The 26,123-nt window shown below is 46.8% G+C and overlaps 1 protein-coding gene and 1 long non-coding RNA gene across 11 annotated transcripts in view; one reads left to right on the forward strand and one right to left on the reverse strand.

Moving 5' to 3' along the window:
- FOXN3 (forkhead box N3) overlaps nucleotides 1-26,123 on the forward strand; it is a 394,050-nt gene that overhangs the window by 232,028 nt on the left and 135,899 nt on the right. The gene's annotated exons all lie outside the window — the stretch shown is intronic.
- Nucleotides 917-25,151, reverse strand: LOC116591641. Its single transcript, XR_004286086.1, has 4 exons — nucleotides 25,091-25,151; nucleotides 21,023-21,026; nucleotides 7,832-7,842; nucleotides 917-1,581 (listed from the first exon to the last, which is right to left on the reverse strand). It is a non-coding gene; the product is annotated as an uncharacterized LOC116591641 (long non-coding RNA).

Raw genomic sequence — 26,123 nt, forward strand, 5'->3', positions numbered from 1 at the left:
AGACAGAGCCAGTGTAGTTTCTTGATTCCGTGGTACGTGCAAGGATATCTCAGCATCTTGTATGCCTCTGGTCTGTGTGATAGGCTGGCCCGTGGTGGGGAGCTAATGAGTCCTGAGCGAGGGGACTTTTGTTCCATATCCTACCTTCCATTTGTCTTTTAAATATCTCCACTCTAGGCTGGCTAGGTAGCTCAGTGGGTACAGCAAATGAACAGGAAGAGAATCGAGCAAAGACCCCAGACTCCTGGTGGGTCCAACGACACCTTGACCTTTTAAAGCGGAATGAGGGACAGAGAACCTCTTCATTTTCCATCATCTCAGGGGTCAGGTGGACAGAAATGTATCAGCAGATCTTAAGAGCTCCTAACACTTCTGCTACTGGAATGCAAACCAGGGACTGAAGGCACCCAAGAGATCTGAGGACCAGTGAGTCTGTGTGGCTCTCCGGGCCATGAGTTTTACTCAGCACCTGAGTAAAATGGAGGTCATCAGCCCAATGACTCAACATTCAACTTTCAAAGTGCGGTGAAAACAGAGTGACATTGGGTGACTGGGCACAATACTCACATGATACGCCTAGTCCCTAAGTGCTCAAAGATACCAGGGGCTGTTTTCCATCAAAATAAAATAATGTAAGACTGAACAAGAGTGTACAGAGAACAGCATAATGAAGGCAAAAGACTGAGATTAAAAATACCCTGTATGGGGTGCCTGGGTGGCTCAGTGGGTTAAAGCCTCTGCCTTCGGCTCAGGTCATGATCCCAGGGTCCTGGGATCGAGCCCCACATCGGGCTCTCTGCTCAGCGGGGAGCCTGCTTCCTCCTCTATCTCTGCCTACTTGTGATCTCTGTCAAATAAATAAATAAAATCTTTAAAAAGTAAATAAATAAAATAAAATAAAATAAAAATACCCTGTGACCTACTCAGAAAATATAATGGAAGTCAAAAGATAGCATGATTTGATATGCAAATAAAATTACAACCAACTAATGGATTTTTAAAGTTCACACTGTAAATAAGCACTTTTTTTATAACATGCAAGAGTGAAACCCTACAATCTTAAGCCTTTTCTCATCCCTGTCTTGCCAATTTTTTAACAAAATAAACTTTGTATTTGGAAGTACCACCATTAGAAAACCTTGTCATTCAATCCAATAGCTATGCTACCACATTAATTCAGCATATCCTTCTACATATGAAGCACAACAAACCTTCATATCGATTTTTTGTAACTGAGTATTTTTTAAGAGATTACTCTAAGCAGAAAGTTGAAATTTAGGCATATTCTCTCAAAATACATCACACCCCACTCACCCTTTTAAACATACACAGATAAACGTACCGAATATGAGAATTTAAAAAACTATTTACGGTTTCCGTCAACTATACTGCTTACAAGTAAATATTAGAAATGCAATTATGATGCAACTCATCTAAATCCTCACATTCATTTTTCATGCTTGGCCGAATTAAAACTTGCAATGACACGACAGTCTAACAATTAAACTCCTTTAGTGCAAGTTAAAACTGATCTTATTGTGGTTTTACAGTTCTTCTGCCAACGATTAAATGTACGCCACTCTGAACGACTGGAAAGAAAGATGTCTTATAAGTCAAAAAATTACTGGATGCTATCCAAGCAATGAATAAGCTCTTCCTTGCTGTGTGCAAATTCAGCATTTTGGTGGGGGAATTAACACAGTTATGTTAACAAGCTTAAGATTCTAAGGATTTTCTAATCTTCTAATTGTCTAAAAGGATGAGCTCCCCAAACACCTCCCCTTCCCACCTCCTCCCAACACAATCCCCCATCCGCCAGGACCAGTTCACTCCTATAGCCAAAGCGTTCCCACCTGGTGAGGAATCACTGATAATTTCATTAATCTGAATATATACTGACCACTCTGTACAATTTCTCTGCCACGTAGGCACTTAAAAAAAAATCATAAAGAACAAGCTTAAAGCACATGAAGAGGGCAGGACTGCTGAGTCAGCATGAAAATCAGCCATTTTCATTACGGCCCTCAATATCAAAAGGCCAAAATCTTTGGAGAGGCCATTAATGTATTTTTCGTGGTTCATTAAATGGCTGTGAAGAGGCAAAAAGAAACATAAAGAGCTAAATGACAAGTCGGAATTTCCAGGAGTTTATTTTTATTTGGGCCCAGAGTGGAGCCCAGCATGGGGCTTGAACTCACAAACCTGAAATCAAGGCCAGAGCTGAAATCAAGAGTCAGATGTTTAACGGACTAAGTCAACCAGTAGCCCCCCATCTGCCTTCCGCCCCCTGACTCTGCCCAGGACATTTAATTTTTTTTTTAAGAAAAAAAAGGTGAGAGCAATATATACTATAATGTTTTGAATCTGCAAACTTTAGATAAAGTCATCCAAAAAATAATTCTTTAAACTTAGAACATCAAAATCTTGTGGATTTTTCTAACTTTATACATGTTTGGCCACAATATATAAAATACGAAATACACTGTGATTATTCTTAGAGTGGAGATTTTTTTTAAAGATTTTTTTCTTTATTTATTTAACAGAGGGAAAGAGATCAGAAGTAGGCAGAGAGGCAGGCAGAGAGAGAGAGGAGGAAGCAGGCCCCCCGCTGAGCAGAGAGCCCGATGTGGGGCTCGATCCCAGGACCCTGGGATCATGACCTGAGCCGAAGGCAGAGGCTTTAACCCACTGAGCCACCCAGGCACCCCATACAGGGTATTTTTAATCTCAGTCTTTTGCCTTCATTATGCTGTTCTCTGTACACTCTTGTTCAGTCTTACATTATTTTATTTTGATGGAAAACAGCCCCTGGTATCTTTGAGCACTTAGGGACTAGGCGTATCATGTGAGTATTGTGCCCAGTCACCCAATGTCACTCTGTTTTCACCGCACTTTGAAAGTTGAATGTTGAGTCATTGGGCTGATGACCTCCATTTTACTCAGGTGCTGAGTAAAACTCATGGCCCGGAGAGCCACACAGACTCACTGGTCCTCAGATCTCTTGGGTGCCTTCAGTCCCTGGTTTGCATTCCAGTAGCAGAAGTGTTAGGAGCTCTTAAGATCTGCTGATACATTTCTGTCCACCTGACCCCTGAGATGATGGAAAACGAAGAGGTTCTCTGTCCCTCATTCCGCTTTATAAAAGGTCAAGGTGTCGTTGGACCCACCAGGAGTCTGGGGTCTTTGCTCGATTCTCTTCCTGTTCATTTGCTGTTCCGAAGAGCCAGCGGAGGACGGGCGGACCGGAGGGTGGAGCGGATTCCTGATCAGAGCATCTTCGCCGTCGCCAGGCCGTTCCCGTAAAGTGGGGTTGACCTGCTTTCTGCATGTTTGTCAAACTCCTCACCTTCCCAGAGGGGGAGAAATTGATCTCTGTGTTCGAAATATGAAAGAACTGTCAAAAATGCCTGAAATCAATGATGAACAGTGTGGAACAACAGGCAGCACATTCTTTGTTCTGCAGCCGTGTAAAATTGGCAAATTCTTCATCACAATAGAAAAGGAAAACCCACCAGTGCTCTGTGTATAAACTTCTTCGTCTTCCCATTACAGCTAGAAACTTTTGGATTTTATAGATTAAAAAAGGAGGGGGGTTAAACAGAGAGGTGTAATATAATTAGGCTTAGCAATAGTGGAACCCATCACTCATAAAAGATTTGAGGAAGCAAGAATGGGGGAAGGAGTAGTTTACTGTTGGTATGTCAGCAGTGAGTCGGGTTGGTCACAAGGGTTCTGTAGGTAGTCTTAGGTAGTGTTAATAATAAAAGATGAGTGTTTGAACAAATGATGTGATGGCCAGTAATTCCCACCTGCAGTGTGGATCAGACCTCACTGGAGAGTTTCTGTCCAGTTGGGAGGGCACTTTGAGATGAGGTGGAAAGTAGTGAGGCTGGCTGGGAAGCAGGAGGAGCTGGGGGTGTATCATCTGGAGGCGAGCACCTGCAGAAGGTCAGCGTGCCTGCGGTCTTCAGCTTCCCCTTGCGGGGATTGGATCTGCCGGGTCGAAGTTGTAGAAAGAAAGATTCGGGCTCAGTCAAAGAAGCTCTCCCTAATAGAAGGGCCTCTAACTCCGCGCTGGGCACAGAGCAGGAGCTGGATGAATGTTTGGGTTGGCGAGCTGATGTTTAGATGGATGGGTGAACGAGCTGCTCGGGGGATACTAGTCTAGACTAGAGGACTGGTTGCCGAGATCCTTTGGAAAGATTGAGTTACTGCTTGGAGAGTTGTAAGGTTCTCCCTTCCAGCTCCTGAGATGTTCCGTCTCTGAGTCTGTCGAGCTGCTCTGGCCGTCCACGGATGGAGCCCCATTCTGTGGCATGGGGTTTGTTATGTTGGAAACAAGACATTAGGGGAAACGTGCCTGGCCTTCTTACTCAGAAAGGAGAGGTCAGATTCTTCGCCTGAAATTGTTAAGTCCGGATTTCAAGCCCGTGATGGGACTAATTTAGTTATTTTTTATTCTGTGTCATCCAGCTTTTTGATTCGTGCCCTATAATTACCTCCCTTGTTTTAGTGACACTTCTTTGCATTTCCTTCCGTGTGAATAAAATTATCACTGCAGTGTTTTGCCAAGCAGAAGATCATTTCCAAAAGCTGTCCATCAAATCGTCCGGACCTTCCCCCTGTTGTTTATCCACTGAATTAATGAGAGCGACACCCACCCTTTGTATAAATCTCCACGCGGGAGCCAAAGTGCTGTCCTTGTTCTGTAGGATCACATGTTTGTGGCCAGAGCCTCGGATCACATTCTTAACCTTTTGTCTTTCTTACGTAAGGCCCATGTCACATTGTTTGTCAGTCCATCCTTGAGACCCTGCCATGTTACGTGAAAGGTGCGGAAGGAGTGTGAGAAGCATCAGAAATTTCGTTAATTGCCAACTCCTGCTGATTTTTAAGTCATGTGGAAAAAACATCCATAAACCATTCAGACACATTTCTTAATCCTTATCTTTCTAGATTGAGTTGCTTAATCACAGTAGTCCCAAGTTGAGACATGCTCGCTGTGCATTTATCTGCTTTTGAATGGAAAGTTTTGGTCAGAATCTGCTAAGCAGCTGCTCATTCCACCCATAGGTCTATGACAAACTTGCGTTCTCCCCCAGCACACATTCCCCATCCAGTCTGGCAGGAATAAAAGTGAATGGGTGGGTGGGGGGGGGGACCCATTCCGAAGAAAAACAACAAGAAACTTGTAGCAGTTTCCTCTACCTCCCTCTCTCCTGCAGCCCCTTCCTTCTGCCGCTGTGGAGCCTGGGGTGACAGGCTTCTTTTGCAACTATACAGAAAACAGAGTTTTTTTGAATCAGGATTCATTTGGGCTAGAAATGGACACGTACATCCCTTTTTCAGCTTCTAGAGAAACCAAGGCACATAGAAGGACTTACCCTGTGTGAACTTTCCAGCAGAGTCCCTCACTGAAAGGAAGGGTGTTCTGGCCGGCTTGGTGAGTTCCTCAGGCCCACAGCCGCCTGACCAGCCCTCTGCCTCCCTGCACCTGCAGAGGACTGGGCCCCTGCTGGTCCTGCAGGCAGACTGTCCGATGCAGCAGCTGTGACATCCTCAGGAGGAAAAGAGAAGTCTGGGAAGCAGAAAAGTGAGAAAGATGCGAAGATCCCAAGTTTCTCAAGTGTGGTGCTGGTTTCCCCAGCTCTCCCCCACCTCCCCGCACCCCTTTGGTAGACGAGAAGTCAGGCAGGGTGCTCTGTTCGGGGCCTGTGCTTGATGAGCCTTGGTGCCTCGGGCAGGTCGTTCTGCCACGCACGAGTGGACACGTGATGGGGCCAGACTCAAGAGCCCCACGTGTGCTGACACAGACCAGGACTGGAACCTACCCCCCGCCCACCACCAGCTCTTGACCATCCACCATGGAAGCGGGCTCCCAGCAAGTCTCAGAAACACATGCAGCTTCGAGCCTCGCCTGGGCTCCCCACCAGCTGTGCCACCTTGGACAAGTTACCTGGCTGGCCTTTCCAAAGATGTACCTTGTCATTCCTTTTGTGGCATCACAGTACCTGCCTTAAAGGAGTGCTTGCTTGGGGCATTAAATGAAGTAAAAGGATGTATCCAATGCCTGTCACTTGTGTCTGGTCCCCAGAAAAGCAGTGCATTGTAGTTTCTCCTTCCTCATCATCGTCAGACTTTCCTTTTGGTAATTGTATAGTCTTGTTTTTGCCCAGCGGCATACCAGTGCAGCCCTTGTATAGATGGGTTTACAATGTAAAATACCTTTTTATATTTTGTATTCTGTAGTTTTTCAAGATTGAGGATCTGTGAAAACCAGGTCTTTCTTTGAGTTCTCCCTTCCAGTGCTCTAAACAGAACCCTGCGTACAGGTGTTACTCAAAAGATATTTATTAATGATTTCTCTGAGAGAGCAGAGCCCAAATAAAATAGTGCAAAATATTTCTTCCGACTGCTCAGGGATGCCAGGATAATTGGCCACCTTCCTCGTCTTTACCGGCACAAGATAAGGGACCTACTAGGGATGGGGAAGGAGAAGCTCTGTCCCATAGCCCTTCCCTCCTAAGATACCTCAGGGATTTTGCAGTGTTGGTGCTCCTGCCTTTCTCTTTTCTTCCCCATCTGTCTGCCGAGGCCCTGGTGTACCCCTGGGCATCACAAAGCCTGCGGATTTGGACCAGGTCATTCCTGAAGCCTAAGAGAGCCGTCACACTACTCTGGGATAGAAAGGTGGTAAATTCCAGGCTGTTGACTCTAAGGCACTAAATATTGTCAGAGGACTAAATATTTTGCAGCTGCCATAGAAAATGCAAATGTGCTTAAGGTGGGTGCTGGCCAGGAACCGCTCCAGCTTTGTCCCATTCATGATCCCCCCACCCCCGAAAAGACGCCTCCTCTACACTTTCTGCAGAACGGAGCCCTTCAAAGGGGAGGCGCTTGGGCTCTGCCTTCCCCCATCCTAATGGGAAAAGTTTTCACCACAGGCGGGCCCCAACAGTCCGTTGTGCTCATTCTCTCCCACATACATAATCCGTGTTTAAATCTCTTGGCAGTAACTCATTAGTTTCCCCCCCTACATTCTTTTCCTTTTTGATGAGAACAAAGCCCGGGTCCTCCCTGAGACAGATAATTCCCCTTGCCTCGCGACCAGGACACCTCACGGTTCTACGTATACCCCTCACCTAAATGGTAGCCTTGCCCACCTGCGAAAAGATGAAGATCTTGTTCTTTGTGCTTGTGGATCTGTTCAGAACTCACAAATCCGTGGCACCGCAGACCCTTGCTTCTGCGGGGGCTGTGCCGGCGACGCACCCCCTGGCCGGACCAGCTCAGGACCCCTTGCTCGAGCAGGGCCTCCTTCCGGATCTTTAATGGACCGTTCGTTCTAGAGAAAGGAAGGCTTGGACCTGCGGTAACTCCAGTGGAATTTTATTCTTATTGAATCCCTTTGAAGTTGCCTCCTTCCAACACTGCCCCCTCTTGCCCTCCCCTCTTAGATGTGGCTGTTCTGTCATCAGAGTTGTTGAAGTCAGAGTTAGAGGAAAACCAGCCTGGATTTCTGTAAAACAGCTCTTTGATGCAGAGTAAAGCAAAAAAAAATCTATTTCCATTGAATAGTCTAGACTTACAAGAAACAGGCCAGGGATGTCGGCTTTTTAGCGGTATGGGATTATAAAGAATTTTCAATGCAGTTAGTCCCTCCTGTTTTGAACCCTGAGCTGTGATTTGATTTCGGACTGGAGTTGAAAGGCAGAACACCAAGCATTCATTAAACACCTACCCTGTGCCAGGCCTGGTCTCACAGCCACCATGTTTGCAGTCTGTCTGAATCCTTGCAGGGTCCAGTGAGATTGATTTTTCACTGTCCTACATTCAAGAGAACTAGTGCTAAGTGAGGTGTCCTGGGCCTGATGCTGGCTGAGTGGGGACCCAAGCCAGCTTCTTGTCTGAGCTCTTCCTGCCTTAATTCGGCATCTTGTGGTCACTGTCTACTATGGAGATACTGTCCGGTGTCTAATTTTTGAAGAGGTGCGCCTGGGAAAGGAGAAATGGCATATCACCTTCTGAATGGCATTTTAGGTTTTTATAAAGAGGGCGGGAAAGATGGGGGCGAGAACGGGAGGGGGCCGCTGCAGTAGATCAAGCCAGTGGAAATGGAGGTCTGAAACGGAGGCCAGAGAGGAGGGAGCAGGGGCATGTGGAAGGAGCTCAGTGGGCTGGGTGGGCGAAGGGTAGGGAGGGCACCGAGAGGGTTCTGACCTGTGTGGATGGAGGAAGGCATGTTGAGGGAGATGGGGAGAGAGGTGCCCAAGAGGGCCATGGGACATCGTCTGCACACGCATGTGTGCGAGGATCGCTTCCGTTTTAGACCAAAATAGGTAAATGTAGGACAGGGAGAATCACCCAGCATTTCTCCACAACTTGGGATTTAGAGATCACTTCATGATTTTGGAGATTATTTATGCTGTTTAATAAGAAAAAAGAAATTCCAAGTTCACGTTATTAGCACTTGCCTTGTCCTTGAGGTCTGCTCTTAGAGGTAATTGGGATTTTGTTTTGCTTTTTCCTCCAGGCCTGCGTAAACAGTCATCCTTGGGAATAAATGGCCAAACAACTATCTTTTTTTTTTTTTTTTAAACTAACTTTTTAATTTTAATTCCAGTATAATTAGCATACAGTATTAGAACAGTTTCGGGTGTCCAGTATGGAGACTGAGCACTAACTTACGTCACTCAGGGCCCCTCACAGCAAGTGTGCGCCTTAGGCTGTGTCACCTGTTTCCCCATCCCTCACCCACTCCCCTCTGGGAACCATCAGTTTGTTCTCTAGAGTTAAGAATCTGTTTCTTGGTCATACGACTATCTTTCTAATCATTTTTTTATGTGTAATTAAAAAAAATAGGAGTGTGGGGAGATGTGACAGGAGCTAACCACCTTTTGGGTTTGAGGGTTTGTTTTTGTTTGTTTGTTTGTTTTTGGTTTTGTTTTGTTTTGTTTTGTTTTTTGGTCATTGTGTTTAAAGCAGTATATTTTGTTCATGTTCTTTAAAAAAAAAAAAAAAAAAAAAGAACAACCACTGGCCTGAACTTTTAATATGTATGGGCTCGGTAAATATTTGTCAAATAAGATGAATGCATGTAATTATCATCCTTTATTTGACATTGAAGTCATCAGATGGGTTAAGGACACGGGATTAATTTTATTTTGTTAAGGAATAAGCAATGAAGATTCTTCTGAAAGACCTGACCAGTTCGGGTGTACAAGTACATCAAACTAAGCTGTAAATAGCATCTGAATAGGGCTCTGAAAGTGCGTATTTGCTAAGGCAAGACTTCGGTTGTAGGGTGACACTGCCGGTCCTTTTGGTGTGTGTGTGCCAGGTCGGAGGGACGACTTGGTGCCAAAATGCCACTGGGGAGGATGTTTTCAATAATCTAAAAAGGTGTAGGAATGATGCTCAACTTGAGAGAATCAGCTAAAATTAAAGTGCTATGCCACTGAGCTGTTTTGCAATTAATCTTGGAAAATTTGCTTTTAACAACATCTCCAGATCAGCATTAAGGGAATAAGGGGTAGGGTATCAGCATTCAGAATCGCTAGAGGAGCTTTTAAAAAATTATACAGGATGTTGATGGTGGTGGGAGGCTGGATGTGTTGGGGGCATTTTCCACGCAACTTGCTGTGCACATTAAAGTTCTCCAAAAAATTAAGTTGATTATTTTCTTTTAAATTTGTGGAGCGTCAGGTGTAGTATTTAAAATTACTGCCTTGGGAGCTGTAGTTGGTGTCGGGGATGTTCACCTCCCGCAGTAGCATGAATAGGAAAATCATGTTGAGAATTACTGTCCTATATCATAAAATGTTGGAGCAGAAAATAACCAAAAATCCCCAGGTTAGTGTCCCCCAGTTGGGTACTACAGTGGACGGTTTCCAGAGATGCTAGGAGTTCACTTTTGAGTTATACGTGAAGTTTTCCATGGTCATTAAGTCTGGGAAGTGGAACTTTGGGAAATTGTAACTTCTGGTAAGCTAATTCAGATGTTTCCCATGCTTTATTAAACAGATGCTTTGGGGGGATGGGGCATACACTTATCAAAGTAGTCCAAAGAACACCAATTTGGGAACAAGTAACTCAAATTAAGGGTGTTAGAAAAGTAGGGGGGGTCACCACTCAGAAATGGGTTGTGAAATCAGTTGAGGGGTTGCAACTACCCCGCCCTTTTTTTTTTCAACAAAAAATAATAGAATAGCATAGAAAATATCAGAGGGCTTTGCACATAGGAGGTAAATGTCATTTTGTGCCTTTGTTTCAGTGATATACGTGGGTTTGTGTGTTCTCAGTCATATCGAGAACTCTATTTATTACTGTAGATGATGACTAAAATTTTTTTTGGAAAACACCAGTATTACAGTTCCTCAGTTTTATAAGTGAAAGCACTGAAATGGCTGTCAGGATCATGGAGGGAGTCCGGGACAGAATCTAAGTCTACTCTTATCCTCTCCCGCCGATGCCGGGGCACCACCAAATCCACACATCATCCCTTTTAAAAAGAAGCATTGATGGAAACAGTGCAAATTTCTTGAGCAGATGAAGTGATAAACCAAATCTAGTTTGTATGTACCATGGGATACTATTCAGCTTTAACAAGAAATGGAATTCTGAAACCTGCTACAACATGGCTGGACCTCGACGTTGCGCTCAGTGGTGTTAAGTCAGACACAAAAGGACAGGTGTTATGTGTGTCCACTTGGATGAGGTTTCCTTTGAATAGGCAAACTCACAGAGACAGGAAGTAGATTAGAGGTTGCCAGGGGTGGAGGAGAAGGGAGCACTAGGACTCAGTTTCATGGGGGGCAGAGTTTTGTTTTGGAATGATGATAAGTTCGGGAGCCGGACCATGCCGATGGCTTCACAACACTGTGAACCTACTCAAGGCCGCTGAATTGCACACTCCAAAAATGGTTAAAATGGCAACTTTTATCTTCTGGCTGTTTTCTCACAACAATGTTTAAAAGAACCGAGCCTCAAAAGAATAATATAATTGATGATAAAAGCAACACAGTGTTTCTTGACCTTGTTTTATGTTCTAACCACTGGTGGTTCCTCCGGACCTTCCTGTGTGTGGGTCTGGGTTCAGGTGCCGAGGATTCTGGGGCAAACAGTGAGGGCTCCCCACTCTTAGGAATCCCTGGCACAGAGTGTGGCCGCATGGGACCCCGATTCTAGAATGCCTGCCCAGTGACGACGGCTTGTATTTCCATAGGTGATGTGTTCCACAGCAGCGAGTCACGCTTAGCACGTGACCTTTCCTGTGCTAAAAGCTCTGATGTTCCAACTGCAACATTTGGGTGAACCAGTAATTTACTTTTTGGAAGGTCAAGCAGAAGCATATTTCATGGTTTTCCTCATGGTTTCACCCTTTCATCGGTTGGTCATTAGCCCTGACCCAGAGGCAAATAGCCTTATTCTTGCTTTGCTTTTACCTCTTTCTTCACAAGACCTCCAGGCTCACAGTACATAGCAATTTAAGTGCAGTGCTACTGCCCACAAGTCGGTTGTAGTGATTCCTGCTGTCTCTGTTCTCTGCTCTTGATTCACGTGTTTGGGTGTGAGAATCTCAAGGGTCCGGGTGAACCAGAAATGCATGCGGCAGCCGGAAGGTGGCGAATGGTTGTGTGTGTTTCTTCCTTGGAGCCGACAGGTTTTTGAACCTTTTTTTTTTTTTTTTAAGATTTTATTTATTTATTTGACAGAGATCACAAGTAGGCAGAGAGGCAGGCAGAGAGAGAGAGGAGGAAGCAGGCTCTCTGCAGAGCAGAGAGCCCGACATGGGGCTCGATCCCAGGACCCCGAGATCATGACCCAAGCTGAAGGCAGAGGCCCCAACCCACTGAGCCACCTGGGTGCCCCAGGTTTTTTAAACTCTTAACACAAGGCAGTTACTGCCCCTAAAATTGGCAACAGATGGGAGTCTCCCCTCGGCTCTGTTCAAGGACTTTGGAGGCTTCCTGCCTGTCAGGCAGGCCTCCTTTTGCGTCCGGTCCCCACACAGGTAGTGACAAACAGCCGGTCTGTGCGGGCCTCAAGCTGGCATCTACAATAAAGGAAACCGGGAGAAAATGCGTCTCACTTGACCAGTGAAGATGTTTAACTTGGTTTACTGGAAGCTAAGAGAGCGCTTCAGAAACGGGGCTAGTGGAGTCTCTGTGAACTGGGGCAACACATCATTATAATGACCTCAAAACTCTTACCGTGATCCTGTGAGTTGGACATATAACTCCGGTGTCTCTACCTCGGCGCTCTTGGCATTTGGGGCTGGGTAATTCTTTGTTGTGGGGGCTGCCCTGTGCGTTGGAGGATGTTCAGCAACAACCCTGGCCTCTACCCACCAGATGCCAGTCGCAGCCCCCAGCTCGTGATGATCAAAAATGTCCCCTCGGTTTGCAGAGTCACCCCTGGCTGAGAGCCCGCGGCAGGCTCCAAGTGCCTTCCACTGCGTTCTGAGTTTTAGCTCTTGAGGACTTTGTCAGGTGTTACTCTGGAAATAATGGAAAAGAGCTTGGAGTTGATTTTCGTTGGAGTCCTGCTCTGTTAGTACAGAAATCCCATCTCTGAAGTATGTGTAAGGAATCGTCACCTGGAAGAAAGTAATCCCTGGCACTGGTGTCAGAACCAATCTGTTACCTGTGTAATGGGGTTGTTCTGTGATGGGTGTTGGAATTTCACGTGTAGTGTCTACTGGAGATTTCCGTTACGGGGAGAGTCTGGGACCTCTCTTGTAGTGGGGTCCTGCCTGGTTATGGACTGAACAGGAACCAGCAAGCTGGAACTGATGAACTTGGCATCAGGAGCACCTGAGTGTGCCTGTTCTCTTTTGCTGCCTCTGCCAGGCACGTGGCCGGATGATGTAAGCAATTAATTTCATTGCTGTGTCTCTCTCTCTCTCCCACGTCTAAGTGGAGGGTGATGACCTGCTCTTCATCTTGTTAAGTGGCCATGATATGGTCACTTCATCTGCGGAGCTCCCCTCCCACAGTAGAAAGAGTTGTTTGAGAGAGACCATGGTTTCTTTGTGGTTTCCTTACTTGTCGCAGAGCCCTAAATGGATTCCCAAATTCCATCTTCCAAAATGCAAAGTGTCCGTTTTCGTCCCCCAGGCTGGAGTAACTGGATGTTTCTTTATTCATTCACCCAGTGTTGCCGGAGCTCCCGTGGGCCATGCTTTGGGCAAGTCACTTGGGACACTTGGATGACGAGGCCAGGTTTCCTGTCACACTCTAGTTAGAAAGACTTACAAATAAATCTAATGTAACTTGAGGATTGTTTTCTGTCACCTGTACAAAGTGCAGTGGTTTGACCTTCCTGCATATTTTGAAGCTCTTCCTATGTCCATAAAGAAACAAGCACCGTTAATGTCTATTTGAGGAGGTATGAGCATGCGGTCTGGGGGAACACTGCTCTGGGAATCTGAAAACTTGGGTTTTTTTGTTTTTTGTTTTTTGTTTTTTTAATGTTGGTCCTGGCCCTGAGTAGCTGTGTGGACTTACCCACCTCCCTTCATCGTTCTGGTTTGTAAAGTGATGTATGGCTTACATCATGTCTGAGGCCCCTTCTGACTCCAGCAGTCTATGTTTATTATCATAACAATCATAATTATTAAATACCATTATGATACATTTTAGTGCTAGGAACCTCATGATTAGCCAGTCTTTGAAGGAGGATTTATTGTAAAAGTTTTTAAATGCGTTCCTGCTCATTAGTGCTTGGTAGGGAGACTTGGACAACTCTGGTAAGGTCAGAAGCCTTGCAACACTTCAAGGCCCCATTTAAGGGGTAGACCAGCAGTCTGAAAGATGGAACCAGATGTTTTGCTCTGAAGGTTCATAAGAAAGCTACTATTTCTAAACAGACCCATTATCTTTAGAGGGCTTCTTTCCCCAGTTTTTTTGGAAAGTAAGGTGCCTTTCACCTGTATGTTTCTGTTTATCTTCACAGTTACATAAACTCGTTAGGTAGTGTTTATTCGTTCCTTCTGCGCCTGAAGCTATAGGTAAGTTTGCTGTCTGGTTTAAACCTTGTCTTCACATCTGTCACTTCTGGATCCTGTAAGCTCCATCCCTAGGTTACCAGGACTAATAACCTCAGGGATGGCTGTAGGCAAGCTTGTGGCAAGGGATGCCCAGTCGGGGATAAGGCCTATAGTCCTATGCGTGTTATGTGATAATGGGAGAGAAATACGGAGCATTCCTCGCTTTCTTCAAGACACTTAGCCTACTTATTAACATTTTGGTGATGGTCTTGCAGATAAATCTCACCTTCATCAAAAAACCATCACGTGATCTCTCACTGCCCATCCGAAAATAAATTTCCTCAATCACCTGGATGAAACTTGGCAGATCTTGCCTTATACTATGGTCCTGTGTGTTCATGTGCCATTTCTGTTACAAGATTGTAATCATCTCCTAGAGCTGTGATTGTATTTAACCACCTGGAAAGACCCCGTGACCCGGTCCGGCGTTGTGTGCACGCATGTGTATTGGATATCTGGTTAACGTCGGGGGAATGAGTTCATGGATCACAGTGTCAGGCGCTGGGAAGCGCTCAATAAATGGCTGTAGAATTGGACTGAATTGTACGTGGTTAAATATTTCACAGTTCTCTAGTCTTCTTACTTTATGCCACTTACTGCGGGTTAGGAGGAAGATGAAGCTGTGTGTAGGCACATCAAGAGTGAAAAGTGGTCGCTGGTTATCTGAAGAGCTTATGGAGCTTTTAGCTGTTGAATAGTTCTGAGTCCTTTTTTTTTTAGCAGTGTTTACTATTTCTGGCTATTATGCACACTAATATAAAAATTTAATTAGACCCTTTCTTTTCAGTTAATTGTTACGGCCCTGTGTGTTTGCTCTCTCGACAGAGCCTGCATCGTGGGAACAAGAGAGATCAGTCTGCTTTCACAAATTTCCTGACTTTTGACTAAAGTCTAGTGTGCCCGTGAGGGTCTGTCCCACTCGTGGTGACTTCTCAGCCAGTTGGAGGCTTGTAGATTGTGAAATGGGCAAGTGTTCAAGTAACTTAAGAGAAAGGATCTTTTTGAGCCAAAAGAAGTTGTGATTTGGTCATTGGCCTTCTCAGAGCAGTGCAGGAAGCAAAATGAAAATTCTGGACAGCTCATGAGATTGAAAATATACATGCCCCTTATTCATGTCTCATTGTCGAGTGTTTAAGTATTTAAAGAGCTGGCCTAGGAAAGGTGTTTGCTTCGGTCGCTTCTGTAAGTGAAGGTGTATGACGGGAAGGCAGGACTCTTGTTCTTTCTTTACCTCCAGGGCCCACACAGTGCCTGACACAGGTGTTCAGTAAATACTTTTTGAATGAGAATCCATGAGATAAATAGCTAGTTTCGCTTTTGATCATTGATTCAAGTGTTTTCTGGATTAAAGCTTCTCTGGCTGTCCATGCATAGTGTCTTAGATGGGGCTCTTTGTCAGTCTCGGGTGATGCTTCCGCATCTGTCTTCAGGAGCTGTAGCTACTGTATCTCACTTGGCAGGGCAGGGGCGAGGCCTGGGCCCCGAGAATCACAAGTGATGCCCAGTGTGGTCTCCATAGCCCCCAAGGACAGAGCGTGAGCTTGGCACTCACACATACCTAGCCCAAAGCAGTCTGCCACCATCGCCAGCTCTGTGACACTGGGGGACATAGCAAAACCTCCGCTGTCATCTGGTCACTCACCAGTGAAGCTGAGTCAGAAGACCTGCTGTCCGGAATGGTTGGCGGGTCTTCAGGAACGTGGTAGGTAATGTCCTTCCTGGAAAGATACTCAATAACTGGGTCCATTTGCGGTTCCTTTACCTTCCAGCAGCACGTTCCTTCTATGGATATAGTGACTTTCCACTTGGCTCTGTGTGGAATGGTTTACCTCGTACTCTTGTGCAAAATGAGGAATATGAGAGAAAGGACCCAGCAGCCTGAGTTCCTTGGTGCCTCAGGGAACCTTTGATATGGTGCTAGTTGGAAGTCAAAGCCTGTGTGCAGAAAGGACTCATCCTGTGTGTTGTGGTGCCTGTGTGTGCGTGCACGTGTGTGGTGTGGCGGTCATGTGTGTGTGCACGTGTGCGTGTGTGTGCAGTGTGCTCTTGTTTGGGAGTGTGTGTAGTGTGGTGCTTGTGTGTGCCCATGTGTGCGTGTGTGTGTGTGTTGGGGTGAATGAGGGAACAGCTCAGGGAGCAGCACCGTCCTTCAGAACGTCTTGTGATAGTGGAAAACGTTCTCTGCTCTGTCTGACACACAGCCACTGTCCACATGTGGCCACCAAGCACTTGAGATGTGGCCAGTTTGACGGAGGAGCTGAACTCTTAATTTAATTTTCATTTGAATGAACTGATCACATTGGCCAAACGACAAGTGTACCGAAAAGCAGGGCTCCAGGGCCAGCCTGTGGCTCAACGGCTGGTGGTCTGCTCTGCCCAGGAGCTTGTGAGAAATGCAAAATCTCAGACATTGCCTCACATCCACTGGGTCAGAACTTGCTTTTTGGGGCACCTGGCTGGCTGTATCAGAGCACATGATTCTTGATCTTGGGATTGTGAGGTTGAGTCCCATGTTGGGGGTAGAGATTACATAAAAATAAAATCTTTTTTAAAAAAAGAACCTGCTTTTAAAAAAAGATTTTTAGAGAGAGAAAGTTCATAAGCAGGGAGAGGGGGGTCGGGGAGAGGGAGAGACTCTGAAGCAGACTCCCCAGTGAGCACGCGGCGTGAGGGCTCCATCTCACGACCCGAAGATCACTCAGAGCTGCGGGTTCTTAACTGTCCTCTGTGGTTTTCAGGGGACTCATGCTTGTGGGTCTCGGTGCCTTCCTGGAGTTCAGGGTTCAGACATGAACCAAGAAAGTTATGTAAGCTTTTAGCTCAGGATTAAAGGCTGTTTTCCTAAGTCCTCCTCCTGAACATTGTTAATTTCTATATTCCCATGCTTTCTCCCCAAGAGATCGCTCCCCTTTTCCCTTCCCACTCATGACTCTTTAACTTTCTTTTTTCCTACTTCCATGCCTGAAACTGGTAAAGGTGTGGGTATGAGTACACACACAACATACACACCAAACACACACAACATACACACCACACACACACACACACACACACACACACACACAACATACACAACATACACACCACACACACACCCCTTTTAGATGTTTGAAACCAAATCCGTATGTTCAGATTGTGGTTATCTTAATGATTCCAGCACCTTGGCTAATGGGAAGTATTTCAGAAGGATGAGTAGCATTTTCTCTTTAAGCGAAGTTAGAGATAATGCCCCCCACCTGTCTGGAGGTATTAATAATTTTTATTCTGTAATGACTGATTGGCTAAAACAATATAACCAACGACTGATTGGCTAAAACAATTGAAACCATAACAAAACTTAAAGAATTTCTCTGCCATCATCAGTCAGATCGCTTTGGCTAATGTGGGTTTTGCTTGGGTACTGAAGCCAGCCAAAGCTGAAAATCTGTGTGTTCGTTTTGGTGAAGACTTTTCATTTTGCCCCTTTAAAGTCTCGAGTGGCTTGCAGATGCCCGCATGTCTACACCGTGTTGACAGCAGGTTGGAAAACATTGAGAGTCTCCGTCTGGGGAGCTGTCAGGTGCAGCATGAGGAAACTGAGGCATAAAGGCAGCATGCTAAAAGGGGCCCACACGCAGTTCTGTGTCCCTATGATGTGTCTCTTAAACAGACCCAAGGTCACAGTGCTAGTAAGTGGCTGAGCCAGTTGGACCCCTTCTAGTTCGCTTCCCAAGTGCACATGCCTCAGCATCCCCCCAGGCCAGTATCGCTCGCTGCCAGGGACGGTCTCCCTCTAGTTTCCATGTGTTTGCCCACACACCCCCCATCGTTCTCTGTTTCCATTGCTCTCTTTATTTCCTTCCTCAGTCCTCATCATCGCCTGCGAATTACGGACTTATCTGTATGTGTGTCCCTTGAGAGCAGGGACTTGGTTTTGTTCATTGCTGTATCCTCCAGTTCTAGAACAGTGCCCAGCCCGTAATAGCACTAGATTAATATTTTTGAACAAACCAATGAGTGCATGAATCAGGGAATGAATCAGTGACTCTGTAACCTGAGAAGCTGCTGTCGTCTTGCACGTGGTCTTTTTCTTGCTTCTTTCTTGGCGTGCGCCCTTTGCTGGCCTGAGTGATCCTTCTTGAACTTTGTAGACTCTAGGTTTTATGAGGGCAGGAACCCTCTCCGTCTTGTTCCCGTTCATTCACCCCACCTTCAGGCTGAGCAGCCTGCTCTAAGGAAGCACCTAATAACTGTACGGGACGGTGAGCAAGGCCATTTAATTCTACGGGTAGATCCGCGCAGAATGTGTTGGAACCAAGTCTTACTTCTCTAGATTTAAGTGTTTCTTTGGCACTACGTGGTCTTACTGTTCAAGCTGTGAGATTTAAAGACAAAATGCTTCCTGCTAATTATTAACAGTTGCCATGTAAGAACAGAGCCATTACGGGGCCCTGAACCCTGGCACGATGCCCCCCTTCCAGCAGCGAATAGCGTTGTGGAACGGGGCGGCTACACCCTGGCACCCGTTAGCCCTCAGATTACCCAAAGAGGATTGTAGTCTTGGGGCCAAAAGAGTAGGGAGTGGGTAAAAGGATTTGAAATGAGATTATAGATCCTAAAAGCTCCTTGCTTTCTCGTTCAGGATATAATTTACCAGTTTTCTTCAAGGCAGCGAGACAATCCAGTTTAGGGGCTGGAGTGGTAGATCAGTGTCCTGGGCTCTTGAGATGCTTAAACAGAAGTTGCTATCTGTAGTTGTGCTGTTGGGCTTCTTGTTAAAAATAAAGGAAGAAGGAAAAAAAAAACAGGAATGGAAAGAGGAAAGATCATCAAAGTACTGTGAACAAGCAAGATTGAACACCTAAGAGCATACAAAGACAGCCTCCGCTTAAAGAGCATCTTACCTTGGTCTGCGTGTCTGCGAGCCGCAGTCACGCTGATGGGTAATGTGAGCGGAAGGCTGCCACTTCATTTGGAACTCCAAGAAGGAAGGTCATTTCCCTTGACCCCAGCTCCCTATCATCTCGAAGATCCTTCATTGAAACCCTGCGGGTCTGGCTGGAGCGGAGTGAGAATCAAGCCAGTGTTGTTGCCCTGTGCTGTTTGGTGGAGTTTTGCAGCCGTCGTAACCCTTGTGTTCATGCTTTCCCGTCTTGTTCATGCCGGTGCTTCCTGGAGGTGTACCGTGTTGGGCTCTGGGCGCAGGTGTCTGTCGTCTGTAGATCTTTGTTCTCATCCTTCCTCTTCCCCACGCTGTTGGCCTCCCTGCCTTCTCTTCATTGACGTGAAGTGGCTTTTGGCTGAGGAGAGCAGGCTTTCCTGTTCTTCCGAGTTTGAGGGGGACCCACAAGGATTTGTCTCCTTGCTGCTGATGCCTGGGTCCCATTTGGGCGAGGCAGCAGGGGATTAACTCCCTTTCTGAGGTATGCAGGAGGGTGCCGGGTCGTCCGAGACCCCACTCATACAGGGTGGTAGATTTAGTCCGTCTTCGCCATGGGGCGTAGTCTGTGCGTGGGTGATCCTACAGGAAACATCTAGAGATCCTTCGTACTACGGAACCCTGCACTCCCATGGAGTTTGGACACCCAGTTACAAAACATACCACCAAACCTGGTGTTTGGCATCCTTTTGTTAAACAGTGATTCTGAACCCACCGAGGGGTTTGCTGCCAAAAGGAAGAACGTGCTGAGCGAACGCTTGCGTGGCGGGGACGTTGCATTTTACTCTTCACGGTCTTCGTTTGTCTTTCTGTCCGTGTAAAGTATGTGCCCGCTCCTGAGGGGTCACAGGAAGTGATTGTTTTGAATAAATCTGCCATAGAAGCTTCTTGCCCCTTTCTCTTAAAAGTGACATCGTCAGGGTCTCCTGTGTGGCTCAGTGGGTTAAAGCCTCTGCCTTCAGCTCAGGTCGTGATCCCAGGGTTTTCGGATTGAGCCCCACGTCGGGCTGTCTGCTCCGCAGAGGTCCTCCTTCCCCCTCTCTCTCTGCCTGCCTCTCTGCCCACTTGTGATCTCTGTCTGTCAAATAAATAAATAAAATCTTAAAAAAAAAAAAAAAAAGGTGACATCGTCTCTAGCCTCCCCTTCCCCACCGCCCGCAGATGTTTTTTATTTGAAGATGGAGGTTTAGCTGGGTTTCAGTGAATTAAAGTTTTAATCGTGTTTGATTCTACAGCAGACCTAATGTTTACCTAACTTAGTAATGAAATGCAAAGTGTCATCATGTCGAAGTTCACTCTCTTATTGTACAGCAAGGGGAGTAGAAGCAGCCCGGGATCCTGCTAGCCCTACCTGGTAATTTGTGTTTGCTGTTTGTTTTTGGTGTCGTATTCAGATCTGAGAAAAGGGCTGGCCAAAGCTTGATAATCTGAACATTACTCAGGAATTGCTCTGATGTCTGCAATTCGAACGTTTGCACGTTGGATAAAAAACATCACCGCTGTTAAGAACTGAGGCACTCCAGTGTCCTTCTGTGCAGGGGGGAGTTAAGAGCCTGCTTAGCAGGTCCTGCTTGCAAGGTTGGCCGTGAACAGGTGTCTGCATATCTGGGTTTGGAGCGGTTTCTCACCATTCCCAGAACTGGTAGTTCACTGCGCCTGAGCTGTGTGAACAATGAAACTGGTGGAAGAATCTGGAATTTTGGAATGTGCCAGGCAGAGGGTGCCTACGGGAGCAGTCCCCACTGGAAATCCTGGGCCTGACTCTCCAATAAGCCTCCCTCGTACGCAGCGCTGCCCATGTAATGTCATGACCCGTTGCCAGAGGAATGATGCACGTTCCATGTGACTCTCCTCGGGGAGGACTCTTGGAAACTTGTGCCTGGTGTCCTCTGGACGTCATCCCTTGTGCCTTTTCCCTCTGCTGATTGCACTGGGTGTCCTTTCGCTGAAATCAGTCCTAACTATGAACATAATGTGCTCTGTGCTGAGCCCAGGGTTCTCGCAGGGGATCATCCGACCTGGAGATGATCTTGGGTAGGGGAGGAGGTCCCGACACACCTTCTAAACCTGCTCTCCCTCTTGACTTTTTCTGTCTTGGCAGCTTTTCCCCTTCAACCCAGTAACCAAAGTCAGAAACCTCAGAATCATCTTTGATTTTTCTCTTTATCCAGGTACCAAATCTGGTTGATTTTGCCTTCGAATTCTCTTGAGTCCATCCTTCCTGTATCCCTTGCTGCTGTCACGGTCTTGGCTCTCCCCGCCTCTCCCTGGACTGTCCCCCAGCTGCTTCCCTGTCTGGTTTTCCTGCCCCTGTTCTCTGTCCACCCTGTCACGTGACCTTCCTCTAAAACCCTGGCAGAGGGAGCTGCCGTTAGACAAATGCCTCAGCTGGGCCATCCAGGACCCTTGTACAGCTTCATGGGGGTGGGGGTGTGGCCCAGGGGTTAGGGCTCAGATTTGGGTTGTCCGCTCCGCCACTCAGTAGCCGCTACCACAGGCGAGTTACAACTTCTCTTTACCTCAGCGTCCTTCCCTGCTCATGAGGTGTGAAACAGTACCGTCCTCAGAGGCTCGGTACAAGAATGAGATGAGGACATGCCGAAAATCCTCAGGACAGAGTCTAGGATCTAAAAACTATCCCAATTACTGTTAGCTGTGCTTCTTTTTATAATTATCTCTCAGCATTCTCCTCTCTGGGCTGTGTGCTGCTTTCTGGTGTTGTGTGGCTATGGCTCCCTAAGAATGAATGAATGAATGAGTGAATGAATGAATTAGTGGCTGAATGGGAAGGAGAGAAAGGGAAGGAGGGGGAATGAGGGAAGAAGAGTTGGTTAAAACATGGCTGGACTCGGGACGCCTGGGTGGCTTAGTTGGTTAAGCAGCTGCCTTCGCCCCAGGTCATGATCCTGGTGTCCTGGGATCGAGTCCCACATCGGGCTCCTTGCTCAGCAGGGAGCAAGCTTCTCCCTCTGCCTCTGCCTGTGCTCGCTCTCGCTCCCTCTCTCTGAAAAATAAATAAAAAATCTTTAAAAAAAAAAAAAAACATGGCTGGATTCTTCAGGAATGTACTGGGTGGGGATATAATATGCTATAATAGATTAAACTAAACGTGAGAAAAGTACAGGTCAGCTTGGGGAGCGCTGTGAAGGGATAAAGAGAAGGGAGGGGTCTCTGTGGGGCGGGAAGGAAGCACCCTGAAAAATTTCAACAAAGTTACCAAACTCATGCTTTGCCCTCATTTCAGATCCCACAGAGAGAAGCAGAGAAGTGTCAGGACTTGGTGTGCTTCTAAGAAACAATCATAAAAGTGAAGTCTTCCTGTGGGACCCTTTGACTCTACCCCTGCTGAAACTTGTCTTTCTCTGGGGTGACATTTTGAGCTACTTAACAAGGTGTGCGTGCTTTCGAGAGATAGTCACCGTAGGATGACTTCTGAGTGGTTCTCCCCAGAGCGTCTACATTTCCTCCTGGCTCTCTGGGGTAGAAGGGACTCTCGGAGAGAGGGAAATATATGTCAGCTCCAGAATTAACTCCCAGGAGGGACCCCTCCATGCCTCCAAAAGAATGTCTGAGGTTGTGGGCTGCCTGTCACCAAGTCTTGTGTCCCGGAGTTGCTAGGAAGGGTTGACGAGTAAGTTGCTGTTGGTAATGCACCTAGGCCATGTGGAGACAGTTTTGACCCGTGAGCTTCCTCAGTAATGGCTAGATGCCAGATTCAGAAAGCGTTTCCAGGATTGCTAGGGCGCCTGGTGGACTACGTCAGTGGAGCCTGTGACTCTGGATCTCAGGGCTGTAAGTTTGAGCTCTGCATTGGACTTAGAGATTACTTAAAAAGGGACACCTGGGTGGCTCAGTGGGTTAAGTGTCTGCCTTTGGCTCAGGTCGTGATCTCAGGGTCCTCGGACCGAGCCCTGCACCAGGCTCCCTGCTCAGTGGAGAGCCTGCTTCTCCCTCTGCCTCTGCCGCTCCCCCTGCTCATGCATGCACATGTGCACACGGTCTTAGATACATAAAACCTTTAAGTAAATAAATGGATAAAATAAAAATTGCAGTTGCTGCTTTACTGTTCTGCTTTGGGCAGCCACTGAAGCCACTGTCTTGCAGCTACATTGCGGTCCTGTGATCATGGCTCCTTATGCAAGTTCTGTTATATAAACTGTGTATCGTTCATCTTCTGCTACACAATAATCTAAGTGGTTTAGGAGAATGAACGTCTCTTTGCCCATTGTTCCCTGTGCGGGCAGCCTGGGCTGGGCTCAGTCCGGATGGCTCATCTCTGTTCCTGGTGGTGATGCTTGGGCTCACTGGCGTGTTGGGGCCTCAGCTGGGATGGCTGGGAGAGTGGGCGTCTCTCTCCGTGGGGGTCTCACGTCCTTTTGGAAGCTGTTCCGAGCTTATTCACACTGTGGCAGGAGGAGTCCCAGCAACAAGAGAAAACAAGCACCGGTACCGCAGCACTTTTCCAGTTTCTGCCCGTGTCCTACTTCCTAATGCTCTGTCAGCCACAGCGAGCCACGAGGCCAAGCCAGAGTCACTGTTGGCAGCACCCAGCTCGGGGGTCGGGCTGTTTCTGCCGTCGTTTATGTCACGGAGTTGAGGGTCCTGCCAGACGTGAAAACAGTGGTGTCGTTGCCAGCTGTCTTTGCCGTTCCCCTCCAGACGGTCTTCCAGGCTGGGCACAATCCGTGGATTAGACCCTCTGCTTGCTGGTCCACGTGGGCCCCCTTGGCACTCCTTCTCTGTATGACCCGTGCCTTCGCGGAGGCTTTAAGCCATCTGGCTCACAGATTGATGGGCACTCCTAGTCCCAGAGGGCCCACCAGGAGAACGTGGCTGGATCAGCACAAATCTGACGTTAATGCTAGAAAAGGAACTCCAAGCTGACAGAAAACACAGCCCACGCAGATAGTTGTGGCAGAATGACATTGGAAGTCCGCCTGCAGCGTCTTCAGCCTGCTCTGAGCTCGGGCCCCGTCTCTGAGGAAATGCGCGAGGTCGTCCTCTGCCTCCACCAGGCCCTGGACACAGTCTGAGGACCGCGGAGCGATGGAGGAGAGTCTGGGGCATGAGAACGAGGGAGACTCCTTCTCCCCAGGTTCCTCAGCAGGTTGACACCAGGTGACTGGCCTCTTTGTGAGGGAAGGAAGGACTTGAGGATTCATCCTAGTTCAGATCGTCTGAGTTTAAGTTGTTTGTCTTTAGAGGATTATGCTCTTGAAGATTATGCTTACAAAATATCATGGAAACGTTGCCTTGTGATGGACCAAGAGACAAGAATTGAGACAAGAATGATTTTGGGATCAGAGGGGTGTTTTGAGGCAGAGTCTGGAATGAGGAGGGAAGAGGTCAAAGGGTGGGTGTCTTCAGGTTTTAGGGACCCCACACATCAAAGGCACCCAGTCCCCTGCTCCTGGTGAGCTGAGCCGGGGGGAGAGGCACAGGACTGCTTGGGGTCAGAGAACTTCTACGAAGGCTTCTGAGGCATGTTGCTGGGGGAGAAGTCGTCTCCCCCCCCCCGCCCCACGCTGCAAGCCAGGAAGAATGAAATTTGAGCAAACATGAATTTTCCATTCTTTTAGTCTGAGATTATGACAGTGTCATTGTCACTTTGAGGTTGGGCCAGTTCAGCTGGCACAGTCCCTGGAAGTCACCTGCCCGCACAGGTGGGAACCGTGAAGGTTCTAGGTTGGTTCTGACGTCAGCATTGCTGCTGATGAAAGAAAGATGGTGTGAGTGACTGCGCGTGTGTATGAGAGTGTGTACCCTGGGGCAGGAGCCCATGTGGGGCTCGGAACCAGCCTGCCATGTTGTAGTCAGTCTTCCCCCTCATGGCCTAGGAGTCAGGAACTGAGCTCACCCTGGCCTCCATTGTGTCCCCAAGGTTTTGAGTGTTGCCAGACACCTATTAAACACTTAAGAAATATTTACTGAATACATGAATCAAGAAAGGCTGGAAGGGAATTTTTTTCTGAGAGCAGTTAGATGGCAGTTTTTAAAGAATGAACCTGGACATTTTAATCAGTCACAGAACAATGACTGTTGATATCTCTAAGCTCTTTCGGTGGCAGTGCGATAAGAACTGAAAGGAAGCTGACAAAACAAGGGGCCAGAGTTAAATGTACGGCGCTATTAAATAGAAACACGCACTAACTGCTAAAAACCCAGAAACCTAGATTACTAGCCTACTGTAGTAGAAATATACTATCATTTTGTAGTGTGCTTGTGTTTTTCCCAGAATTAAAATGGCTTTATTGTATTTTCTAATTAATAAGGACCTGCACATGTAGAGTGGACAAACAGTAACAGTGTAAAGAATTCAATAAAATGCCCTTGTTTTCGTGTTGTTAACATTCACGGAAAACATTTTTTTAATTGTGGTGAAATCCATAGAACCTAAAATGTACTATCTTAACCATTTGAAAGTGTTGAGTTCGGTGGCGGTAAGTGGGCCCACATTGCTGTGTATCCAGTACTTTCTCACTGTGCAAAACTTGACACTCTGTAACCACTCAAGAACTTTGTATTTCACCCTCTGCTCAGCCCCTGGCAGCACCATTCTACTTTTTGTCTCTGGATTTGAGTATTCTAGGGAGCTCAGAATGACACAGTGTTTGTCCTTTGTGTTTGGCTTATTTCACTTCGCGTAATGTCTTCAGGGTTCGTTCTTGGAGGAGCGTGGGTCAGCATTCCCTCCTGTAGGATATCCCATTGTAGGTGTATGTACACTTTGTTCATCCCTTCATCTGACAGTGGACAGTTGAGTTGAATTGATACGGCCATGAACGTGGGTGTTGGACATATTTTCACATGTTCCTTGACTCCCACAGACTGCAAATGAGATCATACCTTATGCGTTGCTTCGTAATGTGCGGTTTTACTCTGCACTATGCAGGATTCATCTTCCCTTGTCAGTTAATAATGATATGCAGTACTGTTGTACGACGGTACGTAATGTGTGTGCCCTTGTATGGATTTATCTAGTTGTGGTTGCATGTTTCGGTGGTTTTTAATTTGTTGATCTTATAACCAGGCCTCAATAAACATGCAGAACATGTACCTTTGCCCCTTTGCCTAGTAATAAAAATTGTAATGCTTGGGTGTTGGACTGGATCATATAGAAGCAGAGCCCAAGGATTTGGGTGTGAATGATTTACT

Source organism: Mustela erminea, chromosome 5, assembly GCF_009829155.1.
Source record: "Mustela erminea isolate mMusErm1 chromosome 5, mMusErm1.Pri, whole genome shotgun sequence".
Taxonomy (NCBI): domain Eukaryota; kingdom Metazoa; phylum Chordata; class Mammalia; order Carnivora; family Mustelidae; genus Mustela; species Mustela erminea.